The 21797-nt window shown below is 42.7% G+C and overlaps 1 protein-coding gene and 1 long non-coding RNA gene across 2 annotated transcripts in view; both read left to right on the top strand.

The window, feature by feature from the left end:
• The window catches only part of LOC143808064 (putative cation-transporting ATPase 13A4), a 536127-nt gene that overhangs the window by 7271 nt on the left and 507059 nt on the right, over positions 1-21797 (top strand). The window lies entirely within an intron of this gene.
• On the top strand, positions 8710-9703 carry LOC143808067 (uncharacterized). The gene is made up of 3 exons (XR_013221876.1): positions 8710-8847; positions 9211-9273; positions 9391-9703. It is a non-coding gene; the product is annotated as an uncharacterized LOC143808067 (long non-coding RNA).

Below are 21797 nucleotides of genomic sequence, written 5' to 3'. Positions count from 1 at the left end.
TTTTCGCTACCAACATCTATCTTTTTATACCTTATATAATGCCAAATAAGTGAGTACAGCCGTGGGTAATCCCACGAGGTCAGGCAGGCAGCATCTGCAGTGGTCCAATGCGCATGCTCCGGCTTCCTCCACCGGAAACCATCATTGCTACGCAACGGTAAACAAAGGGCACAGGCGTATAGTGACTCATCAGTGAAAGATAATGGCCGTAAGTTATCGTCACCAAAGAAACACACAGACAACGAGGGGACCAATAATTTGGTTCAAGTACATACCAAGATCGCAATCGCAAATACCGGCACAGGATAATCAGCTGTAGGCGCCGGTCACAGGTAGGAAGAAACCTACTGCGCAGGCGCCTGGCTTGATCAAAGGAGAGAGGCTTGTTCTCCTGGAAACCATGTAACCAAACGCGGCAGTCACAAGTAGGAAATCCCTACTGCGCAGGCGCCTGATTGTTTCAGAGCAAAGAGGTTTAGTCTCCTGGTAACCATGTAAACAGACGCGGCGGTCACAGGTAAGACATACCTACTACGCAGGCGCCTGATATTATTCAGAGCAAAGAGGCTTGGTCTCATAATTACAAAATGTGAATGAGCCAAGCGTACATCATACCACATTGACACATATGCACTTTGGGTGGAGTCACATAGGGTGTTTAATATCACCAAACACTGCTGGAAAGTACCTGCCGCGCAGGCACCCAATCGCCCTGCAGCCGAAAACGCAATCTGGTATGTGTGAATGTCAACCTATAAGCACCAACACAGAAAGGTTAACAAAGCCATGGTAGCAGATCAAAGTCACCCATAACACAGGCACCTGGTTTGTTTAGAGACAAGGGACTAATTTCCCAATGTCCATACCCACAGTCACACACGCAGATGAACCCTGCATACATAAAGGGTCAGGCCGCGCTAGACGCTAACCACAGATCTAATTAGGCGTACCCATACATATAGTGCAAAGTATACACAGTTACCAATTTCTGCCCAGAGATACCATCTGCGCAGATCCCCATTTTTTCAAGGCCAGAGGCACAAATGCCTGATGGCCTTGTGAACAGGCATGAGCACACTTCAGCAGTAATTATGTGCCGATTCTGCTATACATAAAGGAACATAATATGATAACCATCCTAGTTAGCCGCTTTGAGCCAAAGATCCTTATGCTCAGGCGCCTGCGTAGTAGGTATGTCTTACCTGTGACCGCCGCGTCTGTTTACATGGTTACCAGGAGACTAAACCTCTTTGCTCTGAAACAATCAGGCGCCTGCGCAGTAGGGATTTCCTACTTGTGACTGCCGCGTTTGGTTACATGGTTTCCAGGAGAACAAGCCTCTCTCCTTTGATCAAGCCAGGCGCCTGTGCAGTAGGTTTCTTCCTACCTGTGACCGGCGCCTACAGCTGATTATCCTGTGCCGGTATTTGCGATTGCGATCTTGGTATGTACTTGAACCAAATTATTGGTCCCCTCGTTGTCTGTGTGTTTCTTTGGTGACGATAACTTACGGCCATTATCTTTCACTGATGAGTCACTATACGCCTGTGCCCTTTGTTTACCGTTGCGTAGCAATGATGGTTTCCGGTGGAGGAAGCCGGAGCATGCGCATTGGACCACTGCAGATGCTGCCTGCCTGACCTCGTGGGATTACCCACGGCTGTACTCACTTATTTGGCATTATATAAGGTATAAAAAGATAGATGTTGGTAGCGAAAATCATACCCCTGATGAAGCCACTCTAGTGGCGACACGCGTCGGGTTTTCGTTTCTTTTTTCATGCCTGGTATCACTTGAGGGGTATTAGATCTTTTTGCCTCATGGGGGACGTTTGGATGTGCTGGCTCTGGTCCTAAGTTCATTTGTGGGTAATTTATTCACCCAGTATGCTACACTTATGTCTATGGGAAATGTTGGGTAATTACATCTGCCTCTCTCACATGTGTTGAGTATAAGTATATGTATATTACTGAGTGCTCTTAATCGAGTTATCATACAATCCATGACTGTTAATCTAAAAGTCTTATCATTGTACTGTTTTCAGTCTCTTTTGTATTGCTCATTGTGTGTATGGGGCCTTATGGTGAATTTTCCATACCTCACATCTTGATAAATATACTGTCCATATAGGATTTTCAGGACCAGGTGCAAATGCATGTATATATGTATTATTCCAATTGTCTCCTACTAATTTGTTTCCAGGCATGTGCCTCATTTTAGGCAACATGTACCGTTTTTAAATGTTTTTAATGTTTTCAGTATCTGTGTTATATCTTATACCTTAATAAAGTTGTGACCTTTTTTGCATATTATCCTGCTGTCTGGTGATCCCCGTAGTTTATGGCCTTTGCTTTTTCTTTTGTGTTGCATAATTCTATTTTCATTGGTCAAGGTTGGATCCCAGTAGTAAACTGTCCATGGTGCCCCCATAATTCCTATTTATAGTGCTTGTTGTATATGTGGTAGTTCTTCTCTACTACATCTTCGGGGTGTTGGCACATGGATGTATACTTTACATGGTTTTTCTTTAAAGTATATTTATTTTGATATTGTTTTGTAGTTTCACAGCATGGATTTGGCAGCAAGGGAGGCTGCATGGAGTAGTCAGGCTAGTGGTATTTTCTCCGGTGGTTTGGAGGAGACGAGTAATAGTGGTAATGAGGGTGATTTTCAACATGTGGCCAGAGAGTTGACTAATTTGCATAAATCCCTGACTAAATCATGGTGGAATGTAAAAACACTAGAAGAATATAAGAAGGCTGGGATTGTCCCGAGGGGACTTAGAGTACAAATTTTCCCGGCCTGGGAGGCCGATGGGGAGTTTCAAAAGACTTGGGAGACTGGCTTGCTGGCCTGTTCTAATATCATCATTGATATGCTTCTGACACATGACCGAGGTGTTTTAGACTCGTTAAAAAATAGGATAAAGATTTGTGAGGGTAAATTGGATCAATTTGATAGGAGATCTGTAGTGGAGCCCTTTCAGGTTCAACTAAAGTCTACCATTGACATCTTTGAGAAAGATGTCATTAACAGGAAGAAGTTAAAGTTCAAGAGGGACCAGCTTGACTTCAAACATGAACGAGCTTTCAAATGGGTGCATAGAGGCAATAAAAGATCTATTGGTGAGAAAGTACCCACTGAGGGAAACACCAATATATTACAAGAACAACCCTCTAGTGATGATTTTTTATCCTCGGAACCGAGCGATATCGAAGGCGCAATAGGAGGGGCCGTAGGAGGAGATACGGTACGGAAAAAGCAACCCCGAAATTACAGGGTTTGGTCTCCCCGATATGGGAGAAAGACCCGATCGAACAAGAGATACTAGCCTTGGATATTCCAGTAAAACCAGGGGAGGAGTGTGGTAAGCTGCAAATTTTAAATCTGTCTGAATATACCTTGTCTGAGTTGGAAATTTCAGTTTTGGAGAAGGGGCTATCTTTCTGTCCCACGAGTAGTCTTGATAAATTCACCGTAATCAAGGATGTCTATCTTTTTTGCAGACAACTCACCTTTAAGTTGCTTTACCACCAACCCTCGGTCCTGGATGAACATCCCGTGGCTGATAGAGCGGTCCTTAGGGACCTCTTGGACTTACTGGAAGAGGGAGATGAGAGTTGCCCTAGAAAAAGGTTTACTGGTAGGTTGCTTTCACAAGCCACTCCTGCTTTTTCATTATTCCCAGTGGTACAGAACTTCTTTAACGCTGTGGTCCTTGATATACAGCAATTGAGACTGGACCCCAATAGGGGTAGAAATATCAGTAAGGCGGAACAGGCTGCCATCACCAGATTAGGCTCCAATCGTGAATTTGTTATTCGGGAAGCGGATAAGGGGGGGAATCTGGTCATTTGGCCTATAGATTCGTATCTGAGGGAGGCTAGACGTCAATTGTTAAATCAGGAATGTTATCAGGTCCTCCCCTCTGACCCTTCAAATGTGTTTCAGGCCAAATTATTTCGCCTCCTAGAGGCCGCCTTCAGTAACGACATCATTAACAAACGAGAAAGGGACTTCATGTTCAATAATTATCCAAAAATTCCTACCTTTTATATGCTCCCGAAGGTACACAAGTCCCTGGTGGCTCCCCCGGGGTGACCTATAATATCTGGGATAGGGGGGCTTCTTGAAAGACCGTGTATCTATGTTGACTTTTTCTTACAGCCTCTGGTTGTATCTCTCCAGTCCTATGTTAGAGACTCTACCTCTTTGATACAGCAGGTTCAAGATTTGACACTCCCCATTGGAACCTGGCTAGTGACTCTTGACGTAGAATCACTCTACACTTGCATAGGACACGAATTGGGGCTACAAGCCGTTTCCCACTTCTTGGATCAAAAAACTTCTGGAGATAGAAGGCATGATTCTTTTGTACTGGATCTTCTTCGGTTCATCTTGGATCAAAATTATTTCACGTTTGATCGTGCATATTACAGGCAAGTGAGGGGGACGGCTATGGGTGCCCGATGTGCTCCATCGTACGCCAACCTATTTTTAGGTTGGTGGGAGGCAACCAGGGTGTACTGTCTGGAGGGATATTCCACTCATGTTGTCAAATGGTTACGCTATATTGATGATATTCTATTCCTCTGGACAGGCACCCTGGATGAATGCCAATTTTTCATTGATACTTTGAATGACAACCCGTGGAACATCCGCCTCACTTCACAGAGGTCACAAACGGAGATTGAATTCCTTGATTTGAAACTTCAGGTGATGGGCTCTAAAATCACCACAAGCCTATATCGGAAACCTACCGCAACGAATAACCTGTTACACTTCAACAGTTTCCACCCACAGCACCTTAAAGAAGGCATACCAAAAGGTCAGTTCTATAGAATCAAGAGGAACTGTACTCACCATGATGACTTCCTGAAGCACTCTCGCGAGTTGACGTCAAGATTTAAAGAAAGAGGCTACCCAACAAAGGTAATTTCACGGGCATTTGTGGAGGCCAGAGGTCAAGATAGGGCTAATTTATTGCACCCTCGAGCGAAGGCCCCTGGTAGACCATTGGGGATAATTACTTCTTTTAACAATCAGTGGCAGGACATACGTAGCATCTTGTCCAGATATTGGGGTCTGTTATTGGGTGAGTCAAAGCTACTACCACATCTTTCACCCAGGCCCAATCTTATAGCAAGAAGAGCCAGGAATCTCAAAGATTGCCTCAGCCATAGCCACTTCCAACGCCCCACTATAAGCACCAACAGTGGGTTTCGACTTCGGGGTACTTTCCCTTGTGGGAATTGCAATATTTGTCCTTTTACGGCTGGAGATACTAATGTCATGTTACCATCTTTGCCTTTCCAGATTGCTCCCAGAACATATTTCAACTGCAGGACTAGAAACCTGATCTATGCTCTGGTATGCCCGTGTTCAAAGGTGTATGTTGGGCAAACAACTCAAGAACTTAGGAAGAGAATCCAACAACATTTTTCAAATATCACTATGGCAAAAAAGGACAAGATAAAAGGAAAGTCCATCACTTCGGTGGCTGCACATTACCTCACGGAGCACAATTCCCTGTGGAAAGGAACCAGAATTCTGGGTTTGGATAAAGTCCCCACTAATATCAGAGGGGGCAACATTACGTCGGAATTACTTAGACGGGAGTCTAAGTGGATTTTCGATCTGAACTCTGTGGCCTCTAATGGGCTGAATGAGGACCTGTTATTTACCGGTTTCTATAAGTGTATATGACTTGTTTCCTTTGGGGGAGGAAAGAAGGTGGTGAGGGGAAGGGCTTTACATCTGGCATGTGTCAGTTCTTAATCTGTATATTCAACAATTTCCCCTGATGGACAGTACACTGTGCTATTGGACCTTGGGTAACTGTATCTGTAATTATTTAAATCTTTTTCTTCTGTCTGTGATTTTTCTTCCTATATGGACAGTATATTATCTTCCTCTTTAGGAGCGTACCACTTTTGATGGATTGTGTGTTTTATGGCTATACATATCTAAGGTGCCACATACAGTGGCTTCTGTTGGGGGTTCTCTAATCATTATTCATTCGTTATCTCTGGGGGGAGTTTTGATTGGTTCCCGGTGCCACAACATGCCCTTTGTGCTTTTTTGTTTTGTTTTTTGAGTATACTTCTTTTGGTAACATTGAGCTTTCCTCTTATTCAAAAGGTTAATCCCCATAGACTCTGGTACCTTATTCCTGATCTATAAAGTTCTGTATCCTATCCATGATCAGTGTCGATGGGGCATATTATTTGTCTTACTTTAGGCATTATTAGATGCAGGCTGTTATTACAGAGCAGCGTCCGGGATATCTTTTTAGACGGGAAAGCATAATGGTATAGCATTGTATACTTGCGATTCTATTAAAAACATTGTATATTGTGCAAACTGTTCTATGTTGATTTACAATTAGGGCTCCTGCCCCCGTTCCTCTCCAGGGCACTTTTTCATGACATCTGGGACAGGTGCTTGTGTGTGGGGGGTAGAGGTCTCCATTTGCTGTTGCAGATTTTGGTCTGCATGGTGGGCAGTCTACACTGGTCAACGGTGGTTTGGGGTGATCCATTCACCTTAGGCTACCCTTTAGAGGATGCTTATATCTGTGCTGTATATGTGGGAGTGGGAAAGGTGTCATCATACATCGCCTTCATTTGCGAAGTAGATCTTTACAAGGTTAGGCGATTACTGAGCATAAGGATCTTTGGCTCAAAGCGGCTAACTAGGATGGTTATCATATTATGTTCCTTTATGTATAGCAGAATCGGCACATAATTACTGCTGTAGTGTGCTCATGCCTGTTCACAAGGCCATCAGGCATTTGTGCCTCTGGCCTTGAAAAAATGGGGATCTGCGCAGATGGTATCTCTGGGCAGAAATTGGTAACTGTGTATACTTTGCACTATATGTATGGGTACGCCTAATTAGATCTGTGGTTAGCGTCTAGCGCGGCCTGACCCTTTATGTATGCAGGGTTCATCTGCGTCTGTGACTGTGGGTATGGACATTGGGAAATTAGTCCCTTGTCTCTAAACAAACCAGGTGCCTGTGTTATGGGTGACTTTGATCCGCTACCATGGCTTTGTTAACCTTTCTGTGTTGGTGCTTATAGGTTGACATTCACACATACCAGATTGCGTTTTCGGCTGCAGGGCGATTGGGTGCCTGCGCGGCAGGTACTTTCCAGCAGTGTTTGGTGATATTAAACACCCTATGTGACTCCACCCAAAGTGCATATGTGTCAATGTGGTATGATGTACGCTTGGCTCATTCACATTTTGTAATTATGAGACCAAGCCTCTTTGCTCTGAATAATATCAGGCGCCTGCGTAGTAGGTATGTCTTACCTGTGACCGCCGCCTCTGTTTACATGGTTACCAGGAGACTAAACCTCTTTGCTCTGAAACAATCAGGCGCCTGCGCAGTAGGGATTTCCTACTTGTGACTGCCGCGTTTGGTTACATGGTTTCCAGGAGAACAAGCCTCTCTCCTTTGATCAAGCCAGGCGCCTGCGCAGTAGGTTTCTTCCTACCTGTGACCGGCGCCTACAGCTGATTATCCTGTGCCGGTATTTGCGATTGCGATCTTGGTATGTACTTGAACCAAATTATTGGTCCCCTCGTTGTCTGTGTGTTTCTTTGGTGACGATAACTTACGGCCATTATCTTTCACTGATGAGTCACTATACGCCTGTGCCCTTTGTTTACCGTTGCGTAGCAATGATGGTTTCCGGTGGAGGAAGCCGGAGCATGCGCATTGGACCACTGCAGATGCTGCCTGCCTGACCTCGTGGGATTACCCACGGCTGTACTCACTTATTTGGCATTATATAAGGTATAAAAAGATAGATGTTGGTAGCGAAAATCATACCCCTGATGAAGCCACTCTAGTGGCGACACGCGTCGGGTTTTCGTTTCTTTTTTCATGCCTGGTATCACTTGAGGGGTATTAGATCTTTTTGCCTCATGGGGGACGTTTGGATGTGCTGGCTCTGGTCCTAAGTTCATTTGTGGGTAATTTATTCACCCAGTATGCTACACTTATGTCTATGGGAAATGTTGGGTAATTACATCTGCCTCTCTCACATGTGTTGAGTATAAGTATATGTATATTACTGAGTGCTCTTAATCGAGTTATCATACAATCCATGACTGTTAATCTAAAAGTCTTATCATTGTACTGTTTTCAGTCTCTTTTGTATTGCTCATTGTGTGTATGGGGCCTTATGGTGAATTTTCCATACCTCACATCTTGATAAATATACTGTCCATATAGGATTTTCAGGACCAGGTGCAAATGCATGTATATATGTATTATTCCAATTGTCTCCTACTAATTTGTTTCCAGGCATGTGCCTCATTTTAGGCAACATGTACCGTTTTTAAATGTTTTTAATGTTTTCAGTATCTGTGTTATATCTTATACCTTAATAAAGTTGTGACCTTTTTTGCATATTATCCTGCTGTCTGGTGATCCCCGTAGTTTATGGCCTTTGCTTTTTCTTTTGTGTTGCATAATTCTATTTTCATTGGTCAAGGTTGGATCCCAGTAGTAAACTGTCCATGGTGCCCCCATAATTCCTATTTGTAATGGCAGCACCTTTTATCTCTGGCCCCAGTCTGCATACCGCCAGCAAGATACTAATGGGAGCCTTTATGCTTCTCTCCTCAGTGCCATATGCAGCGGCGGATACACGCCCTCCTTCTCTCTTCAAGGATCTGAGGTAAAAAAATTTTTTGCCCAGACCCAGTGCGTCACTAGCTTAGTTTTTTTCTTATGGTCCAACACACCTGTATAATTTTCTGCAGACGCTCCAGGTGCGCTTTCCATCCTGGATTGCCTAGGCTCATATACCTCATTGTCCTATGCTTCCAGGTATTGTCCGGTTTTTCTCATCTTACCCCTGTGTATTGACTCATGTCCGTATTGTAGTTTAGCCATAGTTAGATGGTATACAGCGCTTTATCAAGACTCATAGGAGTGACTGGACAGCTGGCTCTGGCTCGGTGGTTAAAAATAGGCATATTTCTCTTGATTTTTCTGCCCTTTTTCTACCTCTTCTGAACCTGTTCTAGTTTGGTCTTTTATGTTCACATTCTCCAGTATCCATGGTAGTTGCATCAGGGGATGTAAGAGATACCTGTTTTTTGGCTCTCTATAAGCATCCGGGGCTCACACATGTTTTACAGTGCTACTTATGGACACGGTATTAACCTATATATCACGTCTTTATTATAGGTCGCTATTAGGTACCTTTGTGTACAGCACGGCACTCCAGCACCCGGATCACTATTGTACCCAGTATCCTTCAGGCCATATTGGCCACGGCCACATCAGGAGTCCTTCTATAGGGCTCAAGCTATTTGTCACCATGTTTTGTCTTTCTCTAGCCGTTTTTTCCTTACCAATTGTTCACAGCGTCAGCCTTTGATTCAGATACCTTCACGACTCACGGAACACCATCCTGGATTTACTCTGACCGCCACGGTTGTTCACTTTCTCTGCATCACGTGATGGATGTATTCGTCATCACATACACCATGAATCCGTTATTCTCTTTTGTGCATCTTATGAAGGATTGTCGCTAATCTGTATTTGATTTTTGTCTGTATTTCAGTTTTGTTAAAGATATTTCTGATGAAGGTCTTGTGATTTGACCGAAAACGTTTAAATAATCTTTGAACTGGATGCACAAATAAATGGGATGTTCACTTTTTTCATCTGAAAGAAACCATTTGAGTGCCAAGTGATTTATTACTATTGGATTGACGGGCTGGAAACCTGACTTGGGCACCACACAGGATCCTTGAGTGCCGTGTGTTTTGTCTTTATCTGCTTCTCAGAAAGTCACATGTTATGGGGAAGAGCTAACTGTTATGAGGAGGTAAGATTTGAGTCTGTCAGAAAAGGATGGTGATGGCAGCAAAGACTGGTATGCGAGACTCTGACAGGAGACAGGCTTCTACAGGGATCAAAGCCTTGCCGCAGGGAGATAGAAAGGAAGGCAGTGGACAGCCGCCATTGTGAGAGGATTTTTATTGGATTTCTGGGAGGCCAAGTCACCTCAGAGGGATGAAAACTGCTCAGCCACTGAGGTGTAACTGAGTGAGGGTCTCCACAGAGAGAGAACCTGAAAGCAGCCAATATCACACTGAGAAACTGCCTGTCTGCAAATGTTCTCCTGTAAGGAAAAGGCTGACCCGTTTACCTCACAACTGTACAAAGTTATGTACCAGATTACCTCCAGTAAAATCAGTTGTAAATACAACCTGCCTCTTTCATCTCTTGGGAGATATCTACATATAGTTGGTCGGCTCAGCACATTTTTTTTTAGTTTGTCACCACCATTGAACTGAACTTACACTACTGTTTGATCTAATGTAAAGGAGAAAAATGCCAGTATATTAATCATCCTAATAGATTCTGCTATGTGTCTGATTCTTTTACACCAAAAGGCCAAGTACGTTCAATCACTCATGATGTAAAAAAAAATGTACCAGATGCACTTTATCTGTCCACTTGATGATCAAGACAAAAGCTGGGCCCCTCATGTGATATGCTCAAGTTGTTTAAATGGTCTTCGTGACTGGTTGAATATGAGGAAAGTGGCTATGACATTTGCTGTTCCCCTGATTTGGAGAAAACAATTTTCTACAAAGAACAAACATAAAATTAATTGCCCTGAACTTGAATCTGTGATTAGGCCAGTTCCACATGATGGTACCTTGCCAGTTCCTGTACCATCGTTGTCTGGAATGGACGAAAATGAAGTAGAATATGAAGACTATGGAGCTGAAGCTACTGGTGAAGACATGGAGACCTCAAGTCAAGATGAGTATGTACCTGATGGAGCAGCTGAGCAGCCAGAATGCTTTACTCAACATGAATTAAATGATCTCATCAGAAACATTTCATTGTCAAAAGATAAAGCTGAACTTCTTGCATCTAGGTTGAAACAGAAGAATCTTCTTCATGATGATGTCAAAGTGTGTTATTACTGTAAAAGAAGTAACACTTTAACACAATTTTCCACAGTTGATGGAACAACAATGTACTGTAACAATGTGAATGGCTTATTTGAAGAACTGAATCAAGAGTATTTTGTTGCAGATTGGCGATTGTTTATTGACTCATCCCAGAGAAGTTTAAAGCAGTGTTGCTTCACAATGGAAATAAGAAACCATCAATCACTATTACTCACTCATGTCATCTAAAGGAAAGTTATGAAAATCTGTCAATTGTTTTGAATGCTATTAAATATAAGCATCATCAAAGGAATATCTGTGGAGATTTGAAAGTGATTGGTCTGCTAATAGGAATATAAGGAGGTTTCACAAAATATTATTGCTTCTTGTGTTTATGGGACAGTAGAAATACAGTAGAGCATTATGTTCATCATGATTGGGGACAGACAAACATCTATGCTCCAGGTAGAGACAATGTTCAGTATAATCCTTTAATTGCCCCAACAAAAAATCTTTCTTCCTCCACTACATGTAAAGTTGGGATTGATTAAAAACTTTGCCAAAGCCATGGCAAAGACAAATTCACAAGGGTTCCAGTACATTTCACAGAAATTCTCCACAATTTTACCAGCAAAACTGAAGGTCCTTAGATCAGAGAGGAAATGAGTGATGATGTGTTTGAAGGAACTCTGAATGATAAGGAATGGAGATCTTGGAAAAGCTTCAAGAGTAGTGTTGAGCATTCCGATACCGCAAGTATCGGGTATCGGCCGATATTTGCTGTATCGGAATTCCGATACCGAGATCCGATACTTTTGTGGTATCGGGAATCGGAATCGGAAGTTTCCAGTGTATGGTTCCCAGGGTCTGAAGGAGAGGAAACTCTCCTTCAGGCCCTGGGATCCATATGAATGTGTAAAATAAAGAATTAAAATAAAAAATATTGATATACTCACCTGTCTGGAGGCCCCTGGACATCACCGCTGGTAACCGGCAGCCTTCTTTGTTTAAAATGAGCGCGTTCAGCACCTTCCATGACGTCTTGGCTTCTGATTGGTCGCGTGCCGCTCATGTGACCACCACGCGACCAATCACAAGCCGCGATGTCATCCCTCAGGTCCTAAATTCCCTTCTAGGAATTTAGGACCTGAGGGATGACGTCACGGCTTCTGATTGGTCGCGTGGCGGTCACATGAGCGGCACGCGACCAATCAGAAGCCGTGACGTCATAGAAGGTGCTGAACGCGCTCATTTTAAGCAAAGAAGGCTGCCGGTTCACAGCGGTAAGGTCCAGGCTGCGTCGCAGAGGTGAGTATATCAATATTTTTTATTTTAATTCTTTATTTTACACATTAATATGGATCCCAGGGCCTGAAGGAGAGTTTCCTCTCCTTCAGACCCTGGGAACCATCAGGATACCTTCCGATACTTGAGTCCCATTGACTTGTATTGGTATCGGGTATCGGTATCGGATCAGATCCGATACTTTGCCGGTATCGGCCGATATTTACCGATACTTTCAAGTATCGGACGGTATCGCTCAACACTAATCCTTAGGCAACGGACAAAAGCCAATACCAAATGAAAAAAATGGGTCCCACAGACTCCCTAATACCATAAGTGACAGTGAATGAGCTCAAATACTCAAAGTTTCAGGCTTACCCAGGGAAAGTATCCCCACCTTTCTCAGCTCCCCCGGGCGCGCGTTTTTCGTTCTAGCTTTTTCAACAGGGTTTGGTTGTAGCCAGTCTTACTGTGTTTAAATAACAATAAAACCAGAAATGGCGCCGGGAAGACGGCGCATGCGCGGTGACGTCCAGACGCGTCATCGCCAGGGCCGTCACAACAGGGCGTGTATGTGGGCGGAACTCCGCCATAGACATCAAGTGACACACACGCCCAGCTGATACTGACAGCCGCATCAAAGGACGAGCATACTGGATGGCAGCGGGCATGCGCACCCCCGGCAGCCATTACATAGAAGACCAAGGTGGCGGCCATATTTGTAGAGATAAAATCGCTGCACAGTCTCAGGAAAGCTCATACGTGCAAAACAGTGGCTGTTCTAAAAGAAAGGGGACATAAAAGCCACCTATTTCTAACGATATACTAGCGTGGGAAATTTTGATCCTAATCATCTCAAATACATAGATTTAGATATAAGCCGATTCAGAACACAAATTTAAAGTGACATATACAGCAAAAAATGTTATAATTGGTGCATAATTTAACATAGTGACAATAAATAACAACAATGGGTAAAAGCTTCTTATTTCTTTCTGGTTTCCATAAGTGAGAGAAGGGGAATCCAAAGCAGCCTCTACTACATCCAAAGCCATGGTCATATATGGAGAATAGACTAAAATAAAAAGAACACACAAGACAATTATTACAAAAAATATATTAAAAATAATGGTGGGCAGACTCAAATTAGAGAGAGAAGAGAGACAAATATGTCAATTATCTATAATACATCCAATATCACACAGGCGCGACGGAGCAAAAAGGGTGGTGCCCAATGTCCCATATAAACCTATACAGGGCCAGGTCAATCACAAAAAAGGAGTGAAACTCAATTTCTCATTCAATCCTTTAGGAGTAAGAGTATCAAGGGTGACAATCCATTTACACTCACGTTGTGCCAGTATTTTAACCATATTGCCACCCCTGATCCCTCCGTGTACCCTATCTATACCTCTCACTTTTAGGCCTCGAGGATCTGATCCATGGAGGGTCCGGAAGTGTCTTGGTAAGGTCTTTAACCCCTTCACCCCCAAGGGTGGTTTGCACGTTAATGACCAGGCCAATTTTTACAATTCTGACCACTGTCCCTTTATGAGGTTATAACTCTGGAACGCTTCAACGGATCTTGGCAATTCTGACACGGTTTTCTCATGACATATTGCACTTCATGATTGTGGTAAAATTTCTTCGATATAACTTGCGCTTATTTGTGAAAAAAATGAATATTTGGCAAAAATTTTGAAAATTTCGCAATTTTCCAAATTTGAATTTTTATGCCCTTAAATCACAGACATATGTCATGGAAAATACTTAATAAGTAACATTTCCCACATGTCTACTTTACATCAGCACAATTTTGGAATCAAAATTTTTTTTTGTTAGGGAGTTATAAGGGTTAAAAGTTGACCAGAAATTTCTCATTTTTACAACACCATTTTTTTTTAGGGACCACATCTCATTTGAAGTCATTTTGAGGGGTCTATATGATAGAAAATACCCAAGTGTGACACCATTCTAAAAACTGCACCCTCATGGTACTCAAAACCACTTTCAAGAAGTTTATTAACCCTTCAGGTGTTTCACAAGAATTTTTGGAATGTTTAAATAAAAATGAACATTTAACTTTTTTTCACACAAAATTTATTTCAGCTCCAATTTGTTTTATTTTACCAAGGGTAACAGGAGAAAATGGACCCCAAAATTTGTTGTACAATTTGTCCTGAGTACGATGATACCCCATATGTGGGGTAAACCACTGTTTGGACGCATGTCAGAGCTCGGAAGGAAAGGAGCGCCATTTGACTTTTCAATGCAAAATTGACTGGAATTGAGATGGGACGCCATGTTGCATTTGGAGAGCCCCTGATGTGCCTAAACATTGAAATCCCCCACAAGTGACACCATTTTGGAAAGTAGACCCCTGTTATGACCTGGTGGTTAAGAGGCCACACCGATTTGACCTGGTGGCTAAAACACAACATGGGACGAGCTCTGAGGAGGTGGTATCTCTACTGACCGCAATCCCTAATCCTAACAACAACACTAGTAATAGCCGTGGGATGTTCCTGACTCTCCCTAGACACCTCTTCACAGCCTAAGAATTAACTACCTTAAAGAAGGAAATAGAAAGCTCTCTTGCCTCAGAGAAAACCCCAAAAGGAAAGATAGCCCCCCACAAATATTGGCTGTGAGTGGAGAGGGAAATGACATACACAGAAATGAAATCAGTTTTCAGCAAAGAAGGCCAATACTAAACTTGATAGACAGAGAGAAAAGGATACTGTGCGGTCAGTATTAAAAACTACAAAAATCCACACAGAGTTTACAAAAAATGAACTCCACACCGACTCACGGTGTGGAGGGGCAAATCTGCTTCCCAGAGCTTCCAGCTAGCCTGAATATGACATAGTGACAAGCTGGACAAAAAGAGACATATTTGCAAAGCAATAAAGTCCAAAGCAAATGGACGAACAAGAACTAGCAGAACTTATCTTTTGCTGACAAGGACATGCCATATGAGAAATCCAAGGAGAGAACCAAATCCAACCTAAGACATTGACAGCTGGCATGAACTAAAGCCCAGAGCAGGTTTAAATAACAAACCCAGGCAAGGCGATCAGTGATGGCAGCAGCTACAGCTACCTAATGGAGCAGCAGTTCCACTCGAAACCACCAGAGGGAGCCCAAGGGCAGAACGGAATTCACAACAGACCCCCTAAGGAACTTATCTAGATGTGTGGTGAGCACTTTGACCCAACAAGTGCTTCACAGAAGTTTATAATGCAGAGCCGTAAAAATAAAAAATCATATTTTTTCACAAAAATGATCTTTTCGCCCCCATTTTTATATTTCCCCAAGGGTAAGAGAAGAAATTAGACCACAAAAGTTGTTGTGCAATTTGTCCTGAGAACGCTGATACCCCATATGTGGGTGTAAACCATTGTTTGGGCGCAGGGCAGAGCTCGGAAGGGAAGGAGCGCCATTTGACTTTTCAATGCAAAATTGACTGGAATTGAGATGGGACGCCATGTTGCGTTTGGAGAGCCCCTGATGTGCCTAAACATTAAAAAACCCCACAAGTGACACCATTTTGGAAAGTAGACCCCCTATGGAACTTATCTAGATGTGTTTTGAGCACTTTGACCCAACAAGTGCTTCACAGAAGTTTATAATGCAGAGCCGTAAAAATAAAAAATCATATTTTTTCACAAAAATGATCTTTTCGCCCCCATTTTTATATTTCCCCAAGGGTAAGAGAAGAAATTAGACCACAAAAGTTGTTGTGCAATTTGTCCTGAGTACGACGATACCCCATATGTGGGGGTAAACCACTGTTTGGGCGCATAGCAGAGCTCGGAAGGGAAGGAGCGCTATTTTACTTTTCAATGCAAAATTGACTGGAATTAAGATGGAACGCCATGTTGCGTTTGGAGAGCCAAGTGTTTCACTACAGTTTATAACGCAGAGCCGTGAAAATAAAAATTATTTTCTTTTTCACAAAAATGATTTTTTAGCCCCAGTTTTGTATTTTCACAGGGGTAACAGGATAAATAGGACCCCAAAAGTTGTTGTCCAATTTGTCCTGAGTATGCTGATACCACAAACGTGGGGGCAAACCACTGTTTGGGCGCATGACAGAGCTCGGAAGGGAAGGAGCGCCATTTGGAATGCAGACTTAAAAGGATTGGTCTGCAGGTGCCACGTTGCATTTGCAGAGCCCCTGATGTACCCAAACAGTACAAACCCCCCACAAGTGACCCCATATTGGAAACTAGACCTCCCAAGGAACTTATCTAGATGTGTTGTGAGAACTTTGAACCCCCAAGTGTTTCATTACAGTTTATAACGCAGAGCCGTGAAAATAAAAATTCTTTTTTTTTCACAAAAATGATTTTTAGCCCCCAGTTTTGTATTTTCACAAGGGTATCAGGATAAATTGGACCCCAAATCTTGTTGTGCAATTTGTCCTGAGTACGCTGATACCCCATATGTGGGGGGGAACCACTGTTTGGGCGCATGACAGAGCTCGGAAGGGAAGGAGCGCCATTTGGAATGCAGACTTAAATGGATTGGTCTGCAGGCGTCATGTTGCATGTTGGGGTAAACCCCTGTTTGGGCACACGGGAGAGCTCTGAAGGGAAGGAGCACTGTTTTACTTTTTCAACGCAGAATTGGCTGGAATTGAGATCGGATGCCATGTCCCATTTGGAGAGCCCCTGATGTGCCTAAACAGTGGAAACCCCCCAATTATAACTGATACCCTAATCCAAACACACCCCTTACCCTAATCCCAACAGTAACCCTAACCACACCCCTAACCCTGACACACCCCTAATTCTAATCCCAACCCTAATCCCAACCGTAAATGTAATCCAAACCCTAACCCTAACTTTAGCCCAAACCCTAACTGTAGCCTTAACCCTAGCCCCAACCCTAGCCCTAACCCTAATGCTAGCAATAACCCTAGCCCTAACCCTAACCCAAGCCCTAACCCTAGCCCTAACTCTAACCCTAGCCCTAACCCTAACCCTAGCCCCAAGCCTAGCCCTAACCCTAGCCCTAACCCTAGCAATAACCCTAGCCCTAACCCTAGCCCTAACCCTAGCCCTAACCCTAACCCTAGCCCTAATGGGAAAATGGAAATAAATACATTTTTTTTATTTTTTTATTTTTCCCTAACTAAGGGGGTGATGAAGGGGGGTTTGATTTACTTTTATAGCGGGTTATTTAGCGGATTTTTATGATTGGCAGCCGTCACACACTGAAAGACGCTTTTTATTGCAAAAAATATTTTTTGCATTACCACATTTTGAGAGCTATAATTTTTCCATATTTTGGTCCACAGAGTCATGTGTGGTCTTTTTTTTGCGGGATGATTTGTCGTTTTTATTGGTAACATTTTCGGGCACGTGACATTTTTTGATCGCTTTTTATTCCGATTTTTGTGAGGCAGAATTATCAAAAACCAGCTATTCATGAAATTATTTTGGGGGAGGCGTTTATACCGTTCCGCGTTTGGTAAAATTGATAAAGCAGTTTTATTCATCAGGTCAGTACGATTACAGCGATATCTCATTTATATCATTTTTTATGTTTTGGCGCTTTTATACGATAAAAACTATTTTATAGAAAAAATAATTATTTTGGTATCGCTTTATTCTGAGGACTATAACTTTTTTATTTTTTTGCTGATGATGCTGTATGGTGGCTTGTTTTTTGCGGGACAAGATGGCGTTTTCAGCGGTACCATCGTTATTTATATCTGTCTTTTTGATCGCGTGTTATTCCACTTTTTGTTCCGCGGTATGGTAATAAAGCGTTGTTTTTTGCCTCGTTTTTTTTTTTTTTCTTACGGTGTTCACTGAAGGGGTTAACTAGTGGGACAGTTTTATAGGTCGGTTCGATACGGACGTGGTGATACTAAATATGTGTACTTTTATTGTTTTTTTTTTTATTTAGATAAAGAAATGTATTTATGGGAATAATATATATTTTTTTTCTTTATTTAGGATTTTTTTTTTTTTTTTTTACACAAGTGGAAATTTTTTTTTTTAACTTTTTTACTTTGTCTTGGGGGGGGGGGGACATTACAGATCGGTGATCTGACAGTGTGCACAGCACTCTGTCAGATCACCGGTCTGCCTCACAGCACTGCAGGCTTACCAGCGCCTGCTCTGAGCAGGCACTCGGTAAGCCACCTCCCTCCCTGCAGGACCCGGATGCCGCGGCCATCTTGGATCCGGGACCTGCAGCGAGGAAGGACGTAGGAGACCCTTGGAGCAACGCGATGCTACCCTATACCGCCGGCACACCACGATCATGTTTGATCGTGGTGTGCCGGGGGTTAATGTGCCGGGGGCAGTCCGTGACCGCTCTTGGCACATAGTGCCGGATGTCAGCTGCGATAGTCAGCTGACACCCGGCCGCGATCGGCCGCACTCCCCCCGTGAGTGCGGCCGATCGGCTATGACGTACTATCCCATCGAGGGTCAGATAGGCCCAGGTCACCTCGACGGGATAGTACGTCTAAGGTCACAGAGGGGTTAAACTCGCCACATCCACCACTTCCTTAGCAGCCAATATATCTCGTACATGTTCGCATGTCTGAACCTTTAATTTCCTAGATGTGAGACCAACATAAATCAGGGAGCAGGGACAGGTGGCATAATATATTACAAATGTCGTGTTGCACGAGATAAATTCTCGTATTTTAAATTCCCTGCTCCCATCTGAAGTCTTGAAGGTCCCACATCTGAGAATGTTGGGACACGCGACACATGAACCGCAGGGAAAACATCCCTGTCTTGGACTGCTCACATCAAGGAAGGTTTTATTCTTACTTTTCGCTATATAATGACTCCTTACCAGAGCATCTTTAAGATTCTTTCCCCTTCGCTGTGTCTTTAAGGGGAAGTCTGTTAAATGTGAGGCCAGGATGCCATCAGTCTGTAGCACGGGCCAGTGTCTATTAAGTATCTCCCGGATACGATTCCACTGACAATTAGAGGTCGAAATAAATCTAACTCCGGACCCATCGTTAGATCTGGACTTCCTGGACTGTAGCAATAAATCCTCCCTTCGTGTTGACCTAGCCCTTACTATACTTAGACATGGTTATTAGATCACCCTTCAGTGACTTTTTTTTAGAATAAATAATCCTAATTTTGCTAATATCTCTGGGTATTAAAGTTCCCCCATCCCCTTTATTAATTTTGTTGCCCTCCTTTGTACTCGCCCTAGTTCCATTATATCCTTCCTGAGCACCGTTGCCCAAAACTATACACAGTACTGCATGTGCGGTCTAACCAGGGATTTGTACAGAGACAGTATAATGCTCTCATTATGTGTATCCAGACCTCTTTTAATGCACCCCATGATCCTGTTTGCCTTGGCAGCAGCTGCCTGGCACTGGCTTCTCCAGGTAAGTTTATCATTGACTAGTATCCCCAAGTCCTTCTCCATGTAAGATTTACCCAGTGATTTCCCATTCAGTGTGTAATGGTGATATTGATTCCTTCTTCCCATGTGTATAATCTTACATTTATCATTGGTAAACCGCATCTGCCACCTCTCTGCCCAAGTTTCCAACTTATCCAGATCCATCTGTAGCAGAATACTATCTTCTCTTGTATTGACTGCTTTACATAGTTTGGTATCATCTGCAAATATCAATATTTTACTGTGCAAATCTCTTACCAGATCATTAATAAATATGTTGAAGAGAATAGGTCCAAACACCGACCCCTGCGGTACCCCACTGGTCACAATGAGCCAGTTAGGGAATATACCATTTATAACCACTCTCTGCTTTCTATCACTAAGCCAGTTACTTACCCATTTACACACATTTTCTCCCAGACCCAGCATTTTCATTTTGTGTACCAACCTCTTTTGTGGCACAGTATCAAACATTTTGGAAAAATCAAGATATAGCACGTCCAATGACTCATCTTGGTCCAGTCTATAGCTTACCTCTTCATAAAAACTGATTTTAATAGTTTGACAGGAGCGATTCATCATAAACCCATGCTGATATGGAGTTAAACAGTTATTCTCATTGAGATAATCCAGAATAACATCCCTCAGAAACCCTTCAAATATTTTACCAACAATAGAAGTTAGACTTACTGGCCTATAATTTCCAGGTTCACTTTTATAGCCCTTTTTGACTGTTGGTACCATATTTGCCATGCACCAGTCCTGTGAACAGACACCATCGTTATAGAGTCCCTAAATATAAGAAATAATGGTATGCCTATTACATTACTTATTTCTCTTAGTACTCATGGGTGTATGCCTTCTGGACCCGAAGATTTATCTATTTTAATCTTATTTAGCTGGTTTTTCACCTCTTCTTGGGTTAGAGTGGTGACTAGTGATGAGTGAGTGTACTCGTTGCTTGGGTTTTCCCGAGCACGCTCGGGTGGTCTCCGAGTATTAATGACTGCTCAGGGATTTAGTTTTCATCGCCCCAGTTGAATGATTTACAGCTACTAGGCAGCTTGATTACATTTGGGGGTTACCTAGCAACTAGGCAACCCCCACATGTACTCAGCCTGGCTAGTAGCTGTAAATCATTCAGCTGGGGCGATGAAAACTAAATCTCCGAGCAGTTACAAATACTCAGAGACCACCCGAGCGTGCTCGGGAAAACCCGAGCAACGAGTACACTTTCTCATCACTATTGGTGACCCTTAATATAGGGTTTTCTTTGTCTCTCAGCATTTCACCTAGCATTTTATTTTCCACCATGAATACCTTGGAGAAGAAGGAGTTTTAATATATTAACTTTTTCCTCGTCATCTACAACTATTCTTTCCTCACAATTTTTTAAGGGGCCTACATTTTCACTTTTGATTCTTTTACTATTGATATAGTTGAAGAACAGTTTGGGATTAGTTTTACTCTCCTTAGCAATGTGCGTCTCTGTTTTCGTTTTGGCAGCATTAATTAGTTTTCTAGATAAAGTATTTTTCTCTATATAGTTTTTTAGAGCTTCAGTGGTGCCATTCTGCTTTAGTAGTTTAAATGCTTTCTTTGTACTGTTAATTGCCCCTCTTGCTTCTTTGTTTAGCCACATTGAGTTTTTCCTATTTCTTGTCCTTTCATTCGCACAATGTACAAACCGCTTACAGTGCTTATGTAAGATGCTCTTAAAAATTTTCATCTCTAAGCTGGTCAAACTTTGCCTTCCTAAAGTTCATTGTTTTTGTGACTCCCTGACAAGTCCACATAGAGAAAGATAAGTGAAACTACAATATTGTGGTTGCTATTTCCTAGATGCCCGACGACCTGCGGATTTGTTATTCTGTCAGGTCTATTAGATAGTATTAGGTCTAAAACTGCTGCTTCTCTGGTTGCATTTTGCACCAATTGTAAAAGATAATTTTTCTTGGATATTAGCAGAAACCAGTTGCCTTTATGTGTTCGGCAGATCCCTGTTTCCCAGATAATATCTGGATAGTTAAAGTCCCCCATAACAAGGACCTCATTATGGGTTGCAGCTTCATCTATCTGCCATAGTAGTAGACTTTCCATGATTTCTGTTATATTTGGGGGTTTGTAACAGACCCCAATAAGAATTTTGTTACCATTTTCCCCTCCATGTATTTTGAT

This window comes from Ranitomeya variabilis, chromosome 2, assembly GCF_051348905.1.
Source record: "Ranitomeya variabilis isolate aRanVar5 chromosome 2, aRanVar5.hap1, whole genome shotgun sequence".
Classification (NCBI taxonomy): domain Eukaryota; kingdom Metazoa; phylum Chordata; class Amphibia; order Anura; family Dendrobatidae; genus Ranitomeya; species Ranitomeya variabilis.
This window is presented reverse-complemented; position numbering and strand designations above follow the sequence as displayed.